The 18,763-nt window shown below is 41.1% G+C and overlaps 1 protein-coding gene across 1 annotated transcript in view; it reads right to left on the reverse strand.

Annotated features, from left to right (window-relative positions):
* CACNA2D3 (calcium voltage-gated channel auxiliary subunit alpha2delta 3) overlaps positions 1-18,763 on the reverse strand; it is a 1,008,438-nt gene that overhangs the window by 805,409 nt on the left and 184,266 nt on the right. The gene's annotated exons all lie outside the window — the stretch shown is intronic.

Genomic DNA, 18,763 nt, shown 5'->3' on the forward strand with positions numbered 1-18,763 from the left:
ATGTTCCTCTGACACTGAATAGGAGCTCACTTCATGACCTTGGGAAAACCACTTAATCTCCCTAGGCCTCAGTTTCCTAATCTGTAAAATGAAAAGGGTAGACTAAGTAGACTCTGGGTTTCTTTCATCTCTAAATGCAGGATGCTATGATGATGCGAGATCAGCAATTCATCTGTAACACAGAGTCTTCCAGAGTTTCCCAGAACACCGAGGGGTCACATCCCTTACCCAGCCAGTGGGTGTGTGTCAAGACAGAACTTGGCCTCCATCTTGCTGCTCCAAGGCCCGTCCTCTATCTAGTATGCCACAGTGACCCTCCATTTTATTTTTAATAGTCAGAAATATTTCTTACTACAAACAGATTAAGCAGTGATGTGAAGACTGTTCTGTCACCCTCTGGGCACAGTCACTGGCATGGGCCCCCATTTGTGTTTTTAATGCATATGGGAAAAGACCCTAAAGACATTCAGTCAGTGTCTGCCCCCTTTCTTTGGACCAGGAATTAGCATTCTCCTCTTCCAAAGTGAACATTCTGAGTTGTTTGACAAGAGACCTCTTTTGTTGGCCTGGCACCCAAACCACTCCAGGAGCGCTGCTCTAAGATGGGGGAAGACACCAAAATGAAGAAACCTTTGGGAAGTTTCAAACAGCAGCATTGGAATTCACCCATGAAAGGTGACACCTTCAAACTTTTCTTTAACAGTTTCAAGACCAAGACAATTAATGAATATTAGGCAAAACTCACCAATACCAGTAAGTAATGAAGAAAAGCCATCCTCTCCTAACAGTGAGAGGGTGCAATGAAGGACCTCTTTTTTAATTTATGTATTTTTATTTTAACTTGCAATTTGGTGTGGGGGAATTCCCCATGTGGAAACTCCCTCTATCAATGCACAGTGGCAGTTCTCTGTAAGTCCAAATCAATAGGCATTTATTAAGAGCTGACTATGGGGTCAGCTAGGTGGTACAGTGGATAGAGCCCTGGAGTCAGGAGGACCTGAGTTCAAATCTGGCCTCAGACACATAACACTTACTAACTCTGTGATCCCGGGCAAGTCACTTAACCCCATTGCCTAGCCAAAAGAAAAAAAAAAGGAGAGAGAGAAAGAGAAAATAAAAAAAAAAGAGCTGACTATGTCTTGGCACTATGCTAGGTCTTGGGGAATAAGAGGAAAAAGGAGTCCCTACCTAAAAGGGACAAAAATTAATTGTCTTACAGTATTGCTGGGGGCACCTAGAAGTGAAATGATTTACTCAAAATCACACAGCCAATATGAGATTTGACTGACTTAAAGACTGGCCCACTATCAACTATCCCATGCTGCCTCTTATGCCCAATCTGTCTTGTAGACTTTGCTTTATCTCTTATGTCCTTCAGGACCTGGTTGGCCATTTTTCTATTCTAATCCCTGTAACAAATCAATTTCAATCTAATTCGATTTCATTTATGTGATACCTACTTTGTTGCAGGCACTATAAAGCAAACAAAGTTTACAGGACTAAAAACCAGCCCCTGCCCTCAAGGAGTTTACAGGTGATTGGGAGGAAATTGGACGGGCTGAAGAGTTGGATGAGAATGCAGAGCCATTAGAGCACTGCAGCATTTTAATTAATATTATCTCTTCTTTGCTGGAAAATTCTTCACTTCTACCTATACCTTCATCAAAGGGCTTCTACATAAAAACATAACAACAAACCCAAACAAATCAGAACTTCATCATATCTTTTAGGACTTAGATTCATTGACTCTATTTTAATAGAAAAATAGAATGATATTTTATATTGATAAAATATTTCACTAGGATTATGCATTGCCCTGGGGGAATGACTTCTCAGTTCCACAAATGATCTATGAATGATACTCCAAAATTATGTGAATAGAAATTCAGATGCTGGGTTTATGAAGACAGAGAAGATAAAAGAATCGCCCGGCTTGTTGACCTGAGGCCATTGCCTGTCCTTTTTGAGCTCTACTGAACTGATCAACCCTTGTGTGAAAAGTGTTCCCCAATCACAGCTGAAATAGTGGTGTCCTCTGGTGTCTCTGGACCAAAAACAGTAGCTGAAGCTAGTGGGAATTTCCTCCAAGTTCAAATGTTAGTGAAGCTCTTTGGAACCTCAAATCCCCAGGGTCCTCTGCTGAGGGTAGGATGGCTAATGGATGAAGGCAGTGCCTAAGTGCCTAAGACTGAATTGCAACAGCAAGAAAAACTATTTTTTTCTTTTGTTGGGAAGTGAGTCAATAATGAAGACAGTAATGAGACCAATTTAATATTTCTGGCGTTGGTGGAATGAATCTCTGTCTTTTACCAGTTCAGTAACCCAAAATGGTCCACAGGATTGAGATAAGCATGAATAAAATGAATTTCAAAATCACCCTTTAGCTGCAAGAGAAATGGAAGAACTCTATTCTCAATGTGGGTTTATTATTCCTCACTCTTGTGTTTCTCCTCTAAAAGGCTGTCAATTAATTTAACTCTAATTATACAACAAGACTTCAATTTAACATCTCTGCACTTCTTTCTTTTTGTTATTTTTTTGAAATTGTTTTCATGTGACTAGAAGTAGCTGAGTTTAGTCTCTTGTTCTCCCTAGAACAACTTGTACCTGGCAAGCTAGTTAATCCCAAGGAGCAGCCTTTGCTGAACCAAAGAAACTAGATCGGGGTGGGAAATAAAGGGGTGTGGGGATTTCCTGGATCTATTGATTGCCAAGCCTTCTCAAAACAAGGCTTCTCCCTCTATCATCATCATCACCACACACACACACACACACACACACACTCACCAGTGTTTCAGTCAGTACAGTTTTCAAATGTGACAAATGGGTACACTTATTTCTGCCTTTGCTGACCTGAGCAATTGTTCCACAATTAAAAAAAAAAATCACTCAGATCCTCCATTTTATCCTAATCCTCGAGTCAGAATAATGGAAAGCCCTAAATAAATCCCAGAAGCTATTTAATCTCAGGAATTTGGCCACAAGGAAATTTGAAGAGCATAGCCAGCCACTCAAGGATATTGGCAAACCAATAATGAGTCCTAGAAAATAAGTATTCCAGAATGTTCCTGGCAGGGTTTGTGGGTCCTACTATAACTATACCATTCTGGAGTTCTATTATTTGTATTTGTCCTGCCTCAGATCACCTATTAGGATAGCTTTGGATAAGCAAAAGAGGAGCTATTTTTTTTTTCCCAAAAAGAAAGAAAAAAAGAAAAAAAAAGATTTTCCTAAACTACAGTCATTCCCCTATTCAATAAATGCCAGTGGTTCCTTCTTACCTCCATGAAATACAAACTCAACCATTTGACATTTAAAGCCCTGACAATGTGACCCTGTTCTAGCTTTCTAGTCTGATTAAGCAATCCTCCCCTTCAAACCCAATACAGTCAGACCAGACTGTCCTTTTGAGAGTCCTCACACATGATATTACATCTTCCATCTCCACCCCTTGCCCCCTATGCCTGGAATACTCTCCATCCTCTCCTCTACCTCGGAGAAACCCAAATTTCCTTTAAAACTTATCTCAAATACTGTCCTACAGGAGAAAGGCTCCCTCTAATTCCTCCAGAAGCACTGGCCTCCTCCACTGAACTTGTATTTATTTTGTTTCCACGTGTACATTCTGTTTCCTCTGAAAGAATATAGGTCCTTGTTGTTTCATTTTTGACCACGTATCGCTAGTGCCTAGTACAGTACCTGGAACATTGCAGACATTGACGAGATACTTGTTAGTTGACAAATTCATTGAGAAAAGAAATGTGGTACATTTTTAAAATGTTGGTCCTAGAGTCTGAGAACCTGGGTTCAAAACCCACCTCTGATGCGTCGTACCTGCATGACCTCAGATGAGTCACTTTCTCTCCTAGCTTCAGTTTCCTCATCTATAAAATGAGTAGGCTGGAGTAGATGGCCTCTAAGGTCACTTCATCTCCTAACTCCATGAGCTTATGATGATGAAAACATGAATGGAAGCTTATTGGGGGTGGCAGAAGTGGGCCCCTAATTTCATCACTGTGGGGAATTTCCTCCTACATGAAAAAAGTCACTAAATTGCACACTAAGAGACACCACTCCTGGGCATACACCCCAAGGACATCGAAAGCAGAGGGAAGAACATGTGACAAAGTATGCATAGCAGGCTTCTCCATGGCAGCAAATTGCTAGAATGGAAGTGGGTACGTATGATTTGGGAAATCGCTGAACAAGTCATAGAGCATGAGGGACATGAATGTGAGTGTGCCATAAGAAGGACAACATATAAAGAATTCAGAGAAACTTAAGATGTCTTGAATGAACTGATGAAGAAGAAAGTAAACAGAACCAAGGAAATGATTTGTACAAAGATCTCAAGAATTTAACTGCAGGACATTGGAACTCTGATCAATGCAGTGACCAGTCGTGACCAGATGAATGGCCAAGGAGCGTGTCTTCCTACAATCAGTAGACACATTTGGGCAATGGGTATGGAATGAGGTAGATACTGTCAGACATGGTCAGTGGTGTCTATTTGTTTAATATGGCTCTACTTATCTGTTACAAGGGAAGGTCATATGGGAGGGTGACAGAAGTGTGACTGAGAAATAACAGCTCTGTAATTTTTTATCTACATTGACAGAATATTTGAGGTTTTTTTTTTTCTCTCTTTCTAATGAAGCTCCTTCCACCAAGGAAACTTGATAATTTCTGGTCTTAGAGCATTGCCTGGGTCAATGTGAAGTTACATGACTTGCCCAAGGTCTCAAAGCATGCATAGGACAGGACTTAAAGCAAGGTTTTCCTGATTCCAAGGTCAGCTTTCAACCACTAGGCCACACTGCCTTTGTCAGATAAGTTATTTCTTAGAATCTTCCCAAGAGATTTTCCATTTTCTCATTACATCATTTATTCAGCTACTTTAACCATACCAATTTTGTCCCCCATCCCATCCCAAGTGAAGCTCTCTACTCATTGTGTTAGAATGGAAGACTTCTTTGGGGCCTAGCTGGCAGTCTTACATATTGCGGTTAGCCCACAGGATTGCTTTGTCCAAAATGGCAACTTTGTTGGAAAATCTATGTTTTTTGTCTAATCGGTAATTTAATACTGTCACTCCCCCAAACAGCTACCATTTTAGAGAATGTAGCCAATGTCTGAGTCTTGAAAACCAAGTAAATGACCCAGTGAGTCTTAAACATTGAGAAAGTACAGTCAACTAAAGGTTTTGAACCCATGGAGTTGCTCCTACTGGATCAATCTCAGAAAAGAACCTTGGTTTCTTGATAGCCAATCAACCAACGAGCATAAATTAAGTGCCTACTGTGTGTTATGCACTGGGGTAAGCTTTGGGAATACAAAAATAAAAATGAAACAGGCCCTGCCCTCAAGAAGCTTGTATTCTATTTTCCTTGTGGATATATCCCAGAGACTCTGGTTCCTATGCATGTTTTATAATTCAATATTCTGGGGGCAGGATATGGGGTTAAGGGAAATTGACATCTATCAGTCTCACCATGGAGGTAAACTAAAGAAGTTAAATATACAATCTTTCCTGAGTTTGTAGAGATTCAGGACAATACAATGGAATTCAATTCACCAAACATTTTATTCATGACATGTCTACATGTGCACCCAGCACCGGGAAAACACTAAAAAATAAAAAAACAGCCCTTGAATTCAAGAAACTGACATTCCATGAGATTCTGACTTCTTCTGGGATTCTCTTTGTTGCAGCTTCTGCCTCTTAGACTTCCTGCCTTCCTTAAAGACAGTTCAAGGGCCACCTTCTACAGGTTTGTCCTGCTCCCCCAGCTACTGGTGCCTCCCCCTCTGAGATTGCCTTTCACTGACTCTCTGTGTATTTTTGCCCAATTCTCTGCAATCTCCCTTCCTCCCTACCCCACTCCTCTGCCACCAGGGCCTGCTCACAGCAAAATGGGGTTGATAACAATTTACCTTCCCGGGCTATATAAGGAACAAATGAGATCATATGTGTAAATTGATCAACTCAGTACATTTCTTTTCTTATTCCTTTCCTCCAATGTTTCTCCTCGAGGGCAGGGGTTTTTTCATGTATATCTGTATATATACACACATATATTCTCTCTCTCTCTCCCCCTCCCATTCCACCCACCTGCTGTCTATCTCTCTGTCTCTCTGTCTCTGTCTCTCTCTCCCTCTTTCTTTCTCTGTCTCTCTCTCCCCTCTCTCTCTGTTTCTCTCCTCTCTCTCTTTCTCCTCCCTTCTATCTCTCTCTGTCTCGGTCTCCCTGTTTCTGTGTCTTTCTGTCTCTGTCTCTGTGTGTATCTCTCTGTGTCTCTCTTACCCCTCCACTCCCTGGACAGCCATGGAATAAACAGATTTATCCAGAAAATTTAATTCTCTTTCCCAAAATCTATCACCTTAGCAAGACTTACTTCAACATAGGAAGCTAACCAGCAGGATCCCAGACTCAGTATTAGCATAATGAATATTTGGAAACACCTTTTTCATACAAAATCCCTCTCTTACTTACCTTGCCATCAACATCAGCCTTGGCTTTGAAAAAATGGTAAAATTCCTAAACCAGAGAAATTAGAAAAAAAAAATGCTGCCATTCCACAGCATGGCTCCATGGGAGTCCAGTCTAACGGGGAAAGGGCTCATCTGACCTATGCATGGGCCAGATCCCTTTGGCTGTCCTGTCCTTGCCAAATGAGATCATATTTATAAAGCAGTTGAAGGCACAGTGCATGTCACATAGCAGGTGCTTTATAAATGCTTGCTACCTCCCCCCACCACCACCCCTTATTGCCAAAAAGGGTCACTAAAATCAAGCCTTGAACCAAGACACTGTATTATAACTTAAATTAAATTATATAACATTTCATTATGCTATACAATATTGTGTCATATGTTAAGTATACATTACCTACACATATAATACATATATGGATAGAGGAAAGCTAAGTTATCCTGGAAGAAGAACACAGCATTAAGGCAGTCTGTGCTCAGTGATCAGATTAGGAAGAGAATTGAATTTTATTCTATTAAGTCAATTCAACAAGTATTTATTAAGTGCCTACTAAGCTCCAGGCATAGCACTTGGGTACAGACGCTGCTTGAAGGGAAAATAAATTCAACATCCTAATGCCCTGCTCCCACCCCCTGATAGCCTCAGGCTGCCTACCCTACTATCAGCTTTGTGGCAAATTCTGCCTTTTCATTTTGCACTGTTTCAAAGGCATTACAAATAGCATTTGCTTAATCTGAAGCATTTCTCTGACTGAGACAAATCCTTTGGAAAATAGTGGAGAGAACCAGAGAACAAGCCAAAGAGAAAACCGGGATGTGCTTTAAAAAACAGAGCAAAGAGAGCAGAACTTTGCTCCAATGCAATGACCGAAAGCTTCTGGGTGAATGACGGTGACAGCTACTCTCTTCCTAGGGAAGCATCAGGTGCTAGTGAAAGGAACACACCGACATTGGAATCAGGGTTCACATCCTGCCTCTGATGCTTCTGTGTGTGACCTTTTGCAAATCACTTCTCTTCCATAAGCCTCAGTTTCCTCATTTATCAAATGATAAGTTTATCTAATTAAATGATAAATTTATCTAAATAAATTTATCTAAAAGTCTTTTCAATTCTAAATCTACGATCCTATGATTTCCTCTATTCAACTCAAAACACATAGAAAGCAGTGAGTATGTGCAAGGAAAGCTAGGAAAACAAAGACAGAAATTCAACACTCCCTGCCCTCAAGGAGTTTACATTCTATGAGAAAGAGACAATGTGTGCACAGATGACTAGAGTCAAAGTAGGTTCAAAGAAAATTAGAAGTAGGAGGGAGGTAGGAAAGGCGTCAGGAAGGAGTTATTATCTGAGCTGAGCTAGGAATTGCAAGCCTGAGAAGAGCAAGTCTTCATAGCATAGGGGACAGCCTGGGCAAAGACAGAGGGGGAAGATGGACTGCCTCAATTCCAGCGTGCTGAGAACCTGTTTTATTTCTGTGAAGAGAAGCACACCAGGCTAGCTGGAAGAAAGCAATAGCTAATTGTGCTGATGAGGTACGATCCTGGAGAAGGGGCCAGTCAGACAGGAACATTTCCTTCCCTAAGTAGATTTCTTGTTGTCCAAAATCAGACTGTATACCAGCCTGAGGAAGATCCCATTGCATCAGGTATGAGAACGTACTTGAAAACCCCATTTCAGTCCCTCTGTGCCATCCCTGGCATTTGCTAAGCAATCCAGGGATGAGTCCAGCCCATTTATCATTTCCAGAAAGGAGACCCAAAAATGCATTACTCCTGTAATGTCACTTTCACCAGATCATTTCCCACAAACACCAGGAAAAGAAAACCACTACTTCACTGTCAGAACATTTAATGTTGTTCGTATATTTGAATCCTTCTTCTCCCCACCCCCTTCCATGATACATGAATATCTAGAAATGACCTGCCTGGAGTAGCCCGTGAGGAATTGCAGAATCTGGACCAATAAAAATAATTGGGAGCAAAGGTAACATGTGTAATGGGTAATCTGGGGGACTGGACCATGGCGGGGAGAAGGTCCCATTCCAAGAGAAGCAGGACACAGAAATGAGTCATTAGTGACCCTTCTGGGACATTGTAGAAGGAGTCTGCCGACATACTGCCACCCAAAATCTCTCTGTAATTTCTATTCATAGAAAATACAACAATAGTTCTTGCATAATTTTATTAATTGAGCTTGTCACAGAGGAGCGCACCTTGGCTACAGCATTGAAGGCCCTCAGTTTCAATCCTAGGTCTTCCATTTAGTGCTTGCATGAAAACGGACACATCATGTCACCTTTCTGGAGCTCAGTTTCCTCATCTTTGAAAACAGGGGGTTGGATTAAAGGGCGTCTGAGGTCTTTTCCAATGCTTATCCCAGGACTCTATGATCTTAATTAAGAGACTAAATCAGATATGAACAAATAAAAACAGGAAAAGAAAGCCACATTTGGATAGGGATGTCTGTGCACAAACAGATTTGAAGATTTTGAGTGTCTCTTCTATGGGGGTGAGGATGGGGGGCTGGAGAGTATACTTGCTGCTGAGAAATAATGAAGTGTTCAATACCTTTCCATCACAGACAGCAATAAGGGAGCGTAAACCAGGGACCAACAAAACAGACAAACCATTACTGAATTCAGGGATCCCGATCTTCGGCTAAATAACCTCATACCTCAGCACCAAGAAGAAACCCTAAGTGGTGCCGTAAAACATAACAGAGACACGTGTGTGTCATCTATATTTATATAAACATATGAACACATAATGTATGTATGTTGTGTATGTGTATATATGTACTCATGTGTATATATTTTATGTGTACATATGTATACATATACACATACATACAAACACACACTTATCCATACCCCAGTATGGTAGAAAAAGAGGCATGGACAGAAGGCAATTGTGTCAACACTGTAAGACTAAAAATTTGTTCCAAAAGAAAAAGAGTATGGATTCTTAGAAATTTCACAAGTTCAAAGTCCTTCAAAAGGAAAGGAAGTGAAGAGATTTGTCTTTTCTCTAGCAATGCCTTTATCTTAGGGAGATTTAATTTCTTTAAGTCTTCCCTGTTAAATCACAACAAATTAGGAAATTGTCATTTCTAGATGTTGTGCTATTGTTCAGTCATTTCAGGCGTGTCTGACTCTCTGTGAACCCATTTGGGGTTTTCTTGGCAAAGATACTGGAGTGGTTTGCCATTGCTTTCTCCAGCTCATTTTACAGATGAGAAAACTGAGAAAAACAAGGTTAAGTGACTTGCCTAGGGTCATACAAATAGTAACTGTCTGAAGCTGGATTTGACCTCAGGTCTTCCTGACTCCAGGCTTGGCATTCTAGCCGCAATACTTCCAAGTAAATATGATTTCAAAGATAATTCTTAGAGACAACAACTAAGCAAAGATAACTCTTCCTTTAAAAAAAATGAAAAGAAAAGAATAAAGGCAAACAGAAAACTCAATTACAGGAAGATGGTTAATAATGGGAAAGCTTCTGTTTCCAGGATCATTTGATTTTCTACAGTGACTCCAATAAAGTGCTTGGGAGCCATAATCCAGTCATAACTCCCATTTATCTTGGGCTCTAAAGTCGAAGCTCTCCATCGACGGCAGCCCTCTGAGATAGACAGGACTAGGGTAATTAAGCCAGTCTGACAGAAACTCGGAGGAAATGGAGGCCCACAAAGGGTAAGGCCCATCCAGCATCACGCGGCTAGTGAGTATGGAGGTGGATAGACCCCAGTGCCAAGCGTTAGGCTTCCAGGCCCAGCACTGTTCCCACTGCCCGGGGCTGAAACAAACAACAGCCACAGCCACACACAGAATACGTCCACATCTAATTAAAAATAAGCCAAGACTCAGTTATCTCAAAAGTGTAGCATATTTAATTCACCTGAGGAATGAAGACTTTCCTTAGCCCTTCCCTATCAAAATTCCATCCAATCATCAGCTTCCCAAATGGTAACACCGTTTGCAGAAAACCCTTCTGGGGATGATGGAAGAGAAAAAGAAATGTAGTAAATATAGTAGTTCGATTTAATCCAATAAGCATTTATTATGTGCCTACTATGTGCCAGGCATTTGAGTCACAAAAGCACAAATGAAACAGCTCCTGACCTCAAGGAGGTTACAGTCTACATGGGGGATACAATGCAGAGACTGATGAATAAATGAAAAATGTTTTTAAAGGAATGTAAAGGGGTTCCAATACGGGGTGAGGTTGGATAACTGGGGTGGGTCAAGAAAGGCCTCTTGGAGGACAAAGTATCTAAGCTATGTTTTAAGAAAAGTTAGAAAGAGTCAGAAAGATGTAGCCAGCTCAGACTGACTCCAGAAAGTTGATTGTTAAATCTTCAGTGTGAGCATTTCGATATTAGTAATTAGCAAATGTAACAAATCAGAGCTTAATTAATTGGTTCATTGATTAAATACATTTATAAAAGTGGTGGAGAAGATGTTAATGATTCAGATTTAATTTAAAAGCACACCTCAAGGACATGTTTGCTTGTTTCAGGGAGCCAGTTATTAAACATTTACCACCTCTTTGCAGCACAATGGTGAAGAAGGAGGCCCAGTGTAGTGACTGGTCTGTGCAAAGCCACAGCGGTGAGAGATGGGATACTGAAAATAGGAAATCAGCCATTAGGTCAGTTTGACTGAAACAGAGAATATGTGAAGTCGAAGAATTGAAATGAGCATGGAAGGATGGGTGAGAATGAGGATGGAGAAGGCTTTGAATGTTAGGCTCAATCAATAGATACAGATGTATTAAGTAACTATGCCATGCAGGCACTGTATTAGGTGCCAGGGATAGAAATACAAAAGTGAGCACCTGCCCTCAAGGAGGGTGCATTATGATGGCAGAAAACAAATATGTTCACAGATAAATAGAGAGAGGACCGTACCTGTGATTCCATTGAAACAGGAAGCATCCAATGAAGAACTTTCTAGACCAAGGTACCTCTGCTCTCATTTAGGGGCTCAGAGAGATGTCTGGGACACTGAGAGTTCTAAGGCTTCTCCCAGGTCACAGAGCCAGCATGTTTCAGAGGTAGGCTTCTTGACACTGGAGCCAAGTGCTGTCCATTGCGCTTTGCCACCTCTCTTCACAGATAAGTAAATATTGGGTACATACAAAGTTGTTTCAGGGGTGGTGGCTTAACAATTCAGGGAATCAGGATTTTTGAAGGCAATGGTCCTTGGTCCAAGTGTCAATGGGAGAGAAGAATTACCAGAGGTGTGGGGAAGAAGAAAAAGCCTTCAGGGTCTGGGGAGAGACACTGGGGGCACATCGGCTAGAGTGTAAGGTGCACAGAAGGGACGGGCTAATGTGTAATTAAACCAGAAAGATGGCTGAAGTCTAATTGGCAAGGGCTCCAAGTGCCAAGCAAGAAAAGTTGGTTTTGGATGCTAGAGGCCAAGGGAGTCACTGGAGATGGCTGAGCAGCTGGGGACATGGTCACATCTGTGTTTTAGGACCATTAATTTTCCAGCAGTGTGGAGAATGGCTTGGAGTGGGGAGATACTAAAAGCTGGGACACCTGTTCAAATCGTTGCAACAGTATAGGCCAGAGAGGATGAGAACCTGGGTCCTAGAGAGGTTATGGAAGGAGAACTTACAGGATTTGGTAATTGCTTGGAGTTCTGAGTATACAGAGATTCAAACAAACACACAAGCAATAACCCCAAAGTCGATGAAAAGCAGGCATTTTCCATATCCACAAGGAATGTAGAAGAGCAAATAGGTTTGAAAAATAGGTTTTAAACAAGACAAATGTGGATTAGACATCACTAGAACCACCTGCCCCAAGAGCTGAATAATAATAAAAGAAGCAACTAAAATGACAGATGAAATTTGCTTTTAGAAACCTTAAGAGCTGCCTGGTCAGAGGATAAGCTAATGATTCCTCAAGGGGCCATCCAGGCCATCTCTGCTCCCTGCCTTCATAAGCAGGAGCCTAAGGAAGACATTAGGCTACATCGAGTGTCCTCAGCTGGCAGCACCTTTCCGGCCCCTATCAAATCACCGGTGACAAGACCAGGAGGAAGCTGGGCTAATTTCCATTAGGAGTAGTCCCCACCGGGGGTGGACACTGAACTTCAGGAGGCCCAGACCTGGTGCCCCATGGTGGCCATCTGTCCTCACTTGGTCTTGTAGTCTTGGTGCCTATTTCCATCCAATAAAGTCCAGGGGACAAATGAAGCTAATAAATGCCAGGTGTTGACAGCTACAGAGAGACCAGTGGTTTGGGGAATAAAACATCAGAATCCCTTTTTTTCCCATACAAAGGAAACTTTTGCACCATGCAGGTGACTGAGCGATCTCCCATGGTGCTCAGACTTACAAACAATGTCTCAGTATGTCTATTTAACAGAATCCAAGGGACCCAAGAAGCAGGAATAGCCAAAGTTCCTTGGATCCAAGTCTATTTATCTAGAACAAAGACATTGGACGCATGGCTGGGTTGTCTCCAAAGCCCTAGGGATGGTTGGAGCCATATACAACATGTCAAATCTGACCTCTGTGCTTTTTTTAAAAGGAAGACAGTCCCTAGCCTAGGATTTTCTCTCTTAAATTCAATAAGCATGTAGAAAGCATTTATGATGTGCAAGTCCTGAGCTGGGAGCAAGGAAAACAAAGAAAAATTAAACAGTCTCTGCCCTCAAAGTTTATATTCTATTGAGGGATAGATAGAACATTGGGCTTGGGGTCAGGAAGTCATGGGTTCAAATACCACCTTTAACACAGTAGGTACTAGCTGTGTGACTCTGGGATGGTCATTTAATTTCTCAGACCCTAAATTCCCTCATCTGTAAAATGGGGTTAATAATAGCACCTACTTCATAGGGGTACGAGACTCAAATGAGATTGTGTATAGAAAGCTTTTTAGTGAACCATAAAGCACTTCATAATACCATTTATAATTTTCAAACATGAAGGATGTAAGATTGTCTCAGTGAGGGGAGCTCTCAGTGTGGAAACCCCCTCCACTTACGCAAATGGCAGTCCATGTGTAGCTTCATAGCACAGTATCTGGTCCATTGTAGGTACTTAATAAATGTTAATTAGCTGGTGAATTGATTGATTTGTAGGGATGTTGTACTGGGTTCCCTGAAGCTCACAATGGTTAAATGACTCATCCAGTGTCACACAGCTAGTAAGTATCAAAGGTGATGGCTTGGTATCCCTTTCTTCTCTCTACTATTCCAGGCTGACAGCTATAATAAAGACTAATGCTAAACACACACACACACACACACACACACACACACACATGCCTGTGTGTGTTATATGTGTGTATACATATATAATACAGCTAATATATCCCCAAGCATGATCCATAGGAAGAAAGACAAAGGAAACTGGCTTTAAAAGCTGATTGGGGACCATCTGTAATACAGACAATACAAAGTTGACTATAATACATTCCTTTTCAATTCTAATCTCTGCCCAGGGTAAAATGACTAATGAATAATTGAGATGCAATTTTTATAATAAAAGCTAAGATACACTATGTTTCAAACACCACTTAGCACCCTCAGTCTGATTTATTTCATTGGTCATTTAGGGATCATCTGTCAACGACTTTCCTTGGTGGAGAACATGGCTGGTCTACACCACTTAATTGGCTTCATTAGCCTTTTTAATTCCTTATTCATGACAGTTCTGCCAATCAAAATGGAGTCAATACCTGGACCCTCAAGACTGTCCCCAGGATGGCATTGAAGGCACTATTAGAATGGGTCCTCTCATACTGAGCTGAAAGGATTCCTGGATTACACAACAGCAGCATCGGAAGAACTCCCAAGCCCACAATGAAGGACTCTGGCGGTCACCTAGTTATAACATACATATGCCCACTTTCTTTGTGAGACAACGAGAACCAAAGGAGGAGGGAAAGGAAGAAGAGACAAGATGAGGGTTCTATTATGGTAAACCTATTCTGCCCACTCCAGAGGTGAGATTTTCTTTCCTTTGTCGAAATGTTCCCTTACAATTTTAAAAGGATCAATTTTAAAAGGACAAAGAGACTCAGCTCTCAGAAGGGGTTTCAAATTGAAACTGTCCACTGGACAATTTCCAAAATACAACTGCTGGCCACCTCCAGTCTCCTTTCCTACAATCCATTATCCATATCAATGCTAGATTGGTGTGCACTATGCAGAAATCTATCCATGTCATACATATCTCTGCTCAATCTTCCAGAGAGAGAGAAAGAGAGAGAGCATGCACGACGGACTTTATTAAGCACCAAATATCTATGGGAACTGTCCTAAGTGCTGAGGATACAAGCATAAGAAAGAGACAGACTATGCCCTCAAGGAACTTGGATTCTAGTGGGGAAAGACAACACATAAAGAGGTAAGTAGAAAGGGAAGGGAGAGAGGCTGCATTCTGAGGAGATGTCAGCAAATGTGCCAGGAGCCTGGCTCCTAGCCAGATAGGGAGAAAGTCACCTGTCAGAGCCTAAGGTGATCCCGGGGACAGAGTCCCAGGTTCCTGAGTAGAGGAGGTCAAGTCCCCACTGAGGATGATTCAGTCATTTGCCTGGCATTCAAGACCCTCCACAATTCAACACCACTTGAACATCCTGAACTCTCAATATTCTTAACTATATTCCAAGCACTTTCTGAACCTGGCAGTACTAAATGTTTAGTGTATAGAGATTTCCAGGAAGGGTGCCACCCTTCCTGGAGTAATTTGTACTTCAGAAATTTAATAAGTGTGATCATAAGGCAATCTTCCCTTTAAATTAGATCAGGACATTTGGGGAAATCTTATCTGATCAGTGCTGTCAGAAATGCAATAAGATTTTGCAGAATCACAGCCTCTCAGAGTTTCAAGGGACTTCAGAGGCATTTGGTCCAACTCATCGGTGCTCAAGGATTCCCAACTAGTAGAAATCTGGTCTTCTTAAAGATCCTCATGAGAGGAACCCCAATACCTTCCAGGCAGCCCTCCCCCTTTAGAACTGTCCTCCCTCTTAAGAAATTTTCCCTCCTCTCAAGCCCAAATCTTTGGAAATTTCCCACCCCAGGAAGCATTTCCTTACATCCAGCCTAAACCAATGTCTGTTGTGAAAGCAATCATAGCCTACCTCCTGGGTGTAATGTTGTCAGGTTATTTTCATCACCTATAATTAGTTACATTTGGCATGAAGTAAAAAATTCCTCTTTGTGATGGGTAGCCTAATTTTGGCTCTTTAGAGCCAAATGAACAGCAATTAGTGACTCTATTGCTAATGAGTACACCTTCAGAAAACATAATGGTTTGAGTAGATGAGAGGGCTTGAAGCAAATGAATTCAGTCTAAGGAATACATTCTCTGTGTACATTCTCCTGTACATTCTCTATGCCTTCTCCCGGCAGGTGAGGCAGGTAGGCAGTACTGTAGCACATTGGCCTGTGGACTTGGAATTGGAAAAACCTGAGTTTGACTCTAGACTCAGATACTTAGTAGCCATATGACCCTGGACCAGTTATTTAAGCTCTGCTAGTCTCAGTTTCTTTACCTGTAAGATGATGATGGTAATGGCACCTACCTCTCAGTGCTATTATGAAGAACAAATAAAATGTTCAAACCCCTTGCAAATCAACCTTAAAAGCACAATAGAAATGCCAACTGTTATTTTTATAACTCCAATTAATGTTCACAGTCACATTTTTGTTAGAAATCAGAATCCTCCTTAGAGTGAATGAATAATAGCTAGAGCTCTCTGCAAACAAAAATGTTCAAAAATAAATTCCTGATTTCTACCATCTGACATTCAAAAATGCCCATCCTTAAACTCTCACTCAGAGCTTTGAAGCCCCAGAGGCAGGTCCATGTATTTGACTGCCCTGGACAGATGTCAGGGGTATTCCCAGAAGAAGCATAAAAATCAAAAGCTCAGCTGCCAGATTTCCCTCTGTTGTTCCAATACATATCTCTGGAGCAAAGGTGATGGTGATGTTGACTGCCCACATAAGAATGAGCCAGGTCCAACTGAGTGACATCTGGTCAGTGGATGACTATTTCAGAGACACCTCTGGGCAAAAGGCAAGCAGAGGAACAGGAGGTGAGAGGTGAAAAAAAACTGCCCAGATGTTTGCTCTACAGCAAGGATTCTTAGCCTGAGGATCTTGGAACTCTTTGTTCTGATCACTGTATTTGAATATAATCAGTTTCCTTTGTGTCTTATTTTTTACATATTTCCTATATATTTTATTTTATGCATTTAACAACATGTTTTTCTGAAGAGGACATAGGTTTCACCAAAGGGATCTGTGACATTAAGAGTCTTAAGAACCCTTATTACAGATTTCTGCCATTCACCAGTGAGAAACCACACAATGTCTCATTCATTATTATTATTATTAAAGTTAGACTTGGTGAATGAATACCATTAAATCTGTGAAGAGTGGAACAGATGTGATCATGCATTGCTAGTAGAATTGAAAACTCAGATTTTTTTTTTTTAAGAGAGTAGTCTGGGGGTCAGCTAGGTGGTGCAGTGGATAAAGCGCCGGCCTTGGAGTCAGGAGGACCTGAGTTTAAATCCGGCCTCAGACACTTGACACTTGCCAGCTGTGTGACCTTGGGCAAGTCACTTAACCCTGATTGCCTCACCAAAAAAAAAAAAAGAGAGAGAGAGAGTAGTCTGGCACAACCCAAAGGAAATTACAAAAATAATTCCATCCTTAATGTTAGACTGTTGCCCCAATAATTCTATTATTGAGGTTATATCTAGAGTGGCAAGAAAAAAAAAAGACTAGAAACCACCCAGATGAAATTGGCATGGAAGAGGGAGTAGTCCTGGAGTCAGAGGTCATGGGATTGTATCCTGCCTTCAGTGCTACGGAGTGTGGAGCAAGTGTCATCCAGCCCTTGACTGAGGATCATTTGTCCATCCCTAAAGGGACACTTAAGAAAAAGATAATGTCTAGAATTTTTATACCAATTTGAGGCATTGACTTAAAAAACACATTTGTATATGCATATATGTGTGTATATATGTATGTGTATGTGTATATACACATGCACATGAGTACACATACATAACAACCCACTAAGATCAGGAGGAATTGAATTTTCATCTGATTTAGAAGGCACAGGGGACTGTTGTGGGTGGCATCAAAGCCTGAGGGTCAGGCATTTGTCACCCCTGAGAGATAAAGTCATTTACCCAGGATTAGACAGCCAGTAGGTGTCAGAGACAAGACATTAACTTGGATCATCTTAACTTAAAGAATTGTCTCTCTCACTCACAGCTGGGTGCAAATCAGAGACTGAGTTATTGTAGGAGCAAACATAGACACCTGCCCACCCCTCCTGCCTCAGTCTACACTGTCTGACTTGAAGTCAAGTTCCCTTTGAATCTAATGATCTGACCTTTTTTTTTAACCCTTCGAAAATCAAATAGGAAAGAGGCAACTAGGTGCAGCAGTGGATAAGAGCACTGGCCCTGGAGTCTGGAGGACCTGAGTACAAATCTGGTCTCAGAAACATAACACTCACTAGCTGTATAACTCTGGGCAAGTCACTTAATCCCAACTGCCTCATTTATAATAATAATAACAATAATAAAAAAGGAAATGAAGGCTGTTTGCTAGATCTGAGACCTCAGTTACCTAAATAGTTTCTCCTTGCTCCAGCCTCTGAAACAAAAGGACTTTTCTGAGTCCAGTAAATTCTCAGCAAACCTGTTCAACTAGACAGGTGGTTCTTAGTAAATGTTAATTTTTAAAAAGACAATGTATTTTTTTTATAAGGGAAGTCACCTGCATCACTCCAGGCATTTAACTTAGACCCAGGAAATATCTTATTTGTGAACCAGATCTCCAGTGGATCCTCTATTTTCCATACTGTCAAATGAGAAGACTGGATTATATGGCTTCTAAGGTCCATTCTGGCTCTAAATCTATGGTATTAGATATCTCCAAAACTGACCCACCAAATTTCATACCAAATGGGGCAGAGTCAAAGAATCAAAACTAAGGGAATAATACTGTATACAACATGATTACAAAACATAAACTATAGCAACATTAAAGGGCAGCTGGACATTGATCGATTGTAATAAATGATCTTAGTCTTGGAGAATGAAACACATCTTCTTTATCTTAATTGTGGGGATGGGGGGAGAGAGACTACAGGTAGTGAATTGAATGGGGCATATGATGGTAATCATACTGGCTGTTTAAATTTTCTTTATTGTCGTCTTCTTCTTCTTCTTCTTCTCTTCTTCTTCTTCTTCTTCTTCTTCTTCTTCTTCTTCTTCTTCTTC

The sequence above is a fragment of the Vombatus ursinus genome, unplaced genomic scaffold (assembly GCF_900497805.2).
Source record: "Vombatus ursinus unplaced genomic scaffold, bare-nosed wombat genome assembly UNPS02014817.1, whole genome shotgun sequence".
In the NCBI taxonomy this organism is placed as follows: domain Eukaryota; kingdom Metazoa; phylum Chordata; class Mammalia; order Diprotodontia; family Vombatidae; genus Vombatus; species Vombatus ursinus.